We start from the raw sequence: 3,687 nt of genomic DNA, 5'->3' as shown, positions 1-3,687 counted from the left end.
GTGTTTGAGGTGAGCCTTAAAATACATCCACAGGTGTGCCTCCAATTAACTCAACTAACCAATCAGAAGCTTCCAAAGCCATGACATCATCATCTGGACTTTCCTAAATAGTCTGAAGGCATGTTAGTGGACGTGACCTTCTGACTCTGAAGACAGTCGTAAACAATCTAGAGCAGGATCAGCTGATCCTGAGGAGGTTTGCTGGTTGGTCTTTATCTTCACTCGTTAACAGATTTACTGAAACCTTGACTCTCAGGATTAAACTTTTCTTCGGCATCTCAACGTTTCTGGAGCTTCTCGACCTGTTTTTTCTTTAAACCCCGTCCGACGGCAGCGACGTGGAGCTCGTAGGTTTCCACATCATGTCCTCATTCTGTCAGCCGGACTTCAGATTAATGGACGTCTCTGCTCTCGCGGCCTCTCCGGCGCCCGGCGCTGGATGTCAAGTGTAAATGCCAGAGTCGTTCTCCTGCAGCCCACCTGTGTGACAGTAAACGAGCTGCAGATAAATATTTGGCAGTCGGCTGAGATGGCAGATAAGCCCTTCCCCCGCTCCACCGGCCTTTTATGGTGATTTTATGAAGAGATTTAAAGGTAAAAGCTGACATGAGGAGCTTTTTCAGCCTGTGCAGTGACCTGAGCAGGATCCTGCTTTAAGAGTTCGACCTGCTGGATGGTTTTAAACGTTCTGCTCGGCTTCATCCATCTCGCTGCTGTAACACCCACCCGTCGCCTCCACGTCGTGCTTTTTGCTCGTCCGCAGAAGCTAAATGGAAGAAGTTGAAGAAAAGTTGAGGAAAGCTCGTTACTGATGCATTAAAATTCAGTCCAACAATAAAGGCTCCGAATGTGAGGAATAAAGCTGCATCTGCGACGGATTCGGCGACGGAAACGAGCGACTGTCACTAAAACCGGTGAATTCCAGCGAGTCTGAGCATCAATCTTGTGTTTCCTCCCACTGAGCGGCGCCTGAAGCCCCGGCGTGAATACATTTCCATGATATTAGAGACCCAGGACGGCCCCGCGCTTGTTTTCTGTTATTAAAATGTTAAAAATAGACGCGGTGATCACAGGTTTTTAATCCAAAAAAAACAGGAAATGACAAACAGGCCTTAATGGTGTTTTAATTACAGAAGCGACCGTAATTAGAGGAAATCATTTGTGTTTTATCTGCAAATACAAACGTGGAAATAGACTCACACTGGTTCATATTTAGCCTGAAACGGAGCAAAATCCGGATAATTGAGTCGCCGCGCAGAGCAGAGATGGATGATGGGAAACGGACGTGGATCTTTGTTCTGGTTTTTATTGAGAGAAAAATGTAAATGTGAAGCGAAAGCAACCAATCAATGTCAAGGCTGCAGCGTTACACAACACACCGATAATAACTGGAATTATTTCTGCTTCAAAATGCCTCATGATCGTTTTTTATCTCTTAATTTAGTTTATGAACTGTCAGAAGACTAAGAAGTGAAAATGTGTAGAAACTTTTTAGATCTACTGTCTTAGAAGAACCTGAAGGAACCCTGATGATCGAAGAACCTTATTAACGTGTTCACAGTTCAAAAATTAAAGCAATGTTTTAGTATAATAGGAAAAATGATGACGCTAATAACAATAGTTTGCTAAATATAATACATATTTAGCTAAACGATATAAATAGCTAAAATTAAGAAATAGTTCACTAAAAGTAATAAACAGTAAACTAAAAGTAGTGAACTGTTAGCTGAAAGTAATAAATGGTTAGCTAAAATGTATAAATAGTTAACTAAAATTAACAAATAGTTAGCTAAAGGCAATAAATAGTAAGCTAAAAGTAGCAACTGTTAGCTAGAAATAATAAATAGTTGGTTAAAAGTAATAAATAGTTACATAAAGTAAGAAATAGTTAAGTAAAAGTAGTAAACTGTTAGCTAAAAGTGATAAATGTTAGCTAAAAGTGATAAATATCTAAAATTGTGAATAAAAATAAATTATTTGCTAAATTCTGGTTAGCAACTGCTAGCTAATGTAATAAACATTTAGCAGAACGTAATAATTAGCTGCTAAATAATAATAGAGTTAATTAAAAGTAAATGCTAAAATTATGAATAAACAGAAAATATTATCTGAAAAGATGGCTAACACTTTACAGTGAACATTCCCTGAAGCTTTCCTGAATGATGCACAGATTTGTAAATTAAACTGTAAGCTAAACATAACGCGTAAACAGTTGAAGTGAGCTGAAATTTATAATAAACTGTTGATTGTTAGCATAGCTCGCTAAAACTTAAAGTAAACAGTTGAAAGTGTGAACTAAAAGTACGGCTAGCCGTTGAAATTGTTACCTAACTGTAGATAAACAGCTAAAATAGCGAGCTAAGAGTACAGATAAAGAAACTACATTGTGAGCTAAACATAATAAACAATTGGCACGAGCTAAAATTTGCAATATACTGTCGAGATTGTTAGCCAAAGGTGGATAAACGAGTAAAATATCTCGCTAAAGCTGGAATGAACAGTAGAAATCATTAGCTAACGGTGTGGGCTAGCGATTGAAAGCTGAATGTAATGGATGAATACGATCCAAGAATGAAAGCGGGGCTTGTTTTTTCCTTGTTTTTTATTTTTTTAAGTCTTGTAATTGATGGAAATAGCTGTAAAAATCATTTTTTGGGGGATTGGTGGCATTTTTGAGGAGATTGTTTGCATCTTTATCCAGTGAAGGAATTTAAATTGTGTCAAACAGTACCTGAATACACCAGAAATGTTACATATCTGAACCCATAAAGGCCAAAAACTAAACCAATAATCAGTTCAACTAAAACAGGAAAGAAAGTCCTGACGGGATAAATAATCATCAGAATAAACGTAGACGGTGAAACTGGATCCTCAGATTCAGAAGCAGCTTTTATTTTGGTCGTTTGGTTTTCCTTCTGCCTCATCAGAACTTTCAGCTTCATAGCGATGATTCAGGCACTTTGCTGGTACCGATCCAGATCTGGTGGAGGTGAAGCAGGACGTCCTCCATCCTAACCCAGCAGGGTTCCTCCTCTGCAGCTCCAGTAAACCTGTTTCACCACCAGACCGGGCCTCCAGGTCGAGCTCGGCTGACACACTTTGCTCCGTTTGTCCCAGATGTCATCCACCATCTCCATCCTCGTGTTCGCTGCTCTCCTGGGTATACGTGGAAGCCCATATTTCTAGTTCTTCAGACCCAGTTCCTTCCCCTGACTGAAGGCTCCATCCATCGTCGGAGGCTTCGCTAATATTAGCAGCGGAGGGTCGGAGAACTGGAAGGTTCTGTTAGCAGCGGTGGGAGAAGGATTCTGACCCGTTAAAGAACTCCAACATCAGTGAAAACCCAGTTTGGTTCCTCTGACTCATAAATTATCATCATTATGATTATCAGTGAAGCTTCAGCAGCAGGTCACTGCTGAAGCTTCATTAGTAAATATGAACAACTTCCTGTTGGTTTACAGATTTTAAGTCATAATTTATGTGTAACCTGTAAAAACAATAAATAAAAACGTCCACATCAGACATTTGTGTGTTTATTTTGTTTTATTATGTGACTAACATCAGATTGTAAAGATGAATTCAGCTGCTGTGTGTTTGGTTTTTTAAAGGTCAAAATCTGAAAATCAAATGATGAAAATGTCTCTGCTGCAGTTTCACAGTGACATCTCACACAAATACCACAACCAG

This window comes from Stegastes partitus, unplaced genomic scaffold, assembly GCF_000690725.1.
Source record: "Stegastes partitus isolate 25-593 unplaced genomic scaffold, Stegastes_partitus-1.0.2 Scaffold1506, whole genome shotgun sequence".
NCBI classification, from domain to species: Eukaryota; Metazoa; Chordata; class Actinopteri; family Pomacentridae; genus Stegastes; species Stegastes partitus.
Note: the sequence above shows the minus strand (reverse complement) of the source record.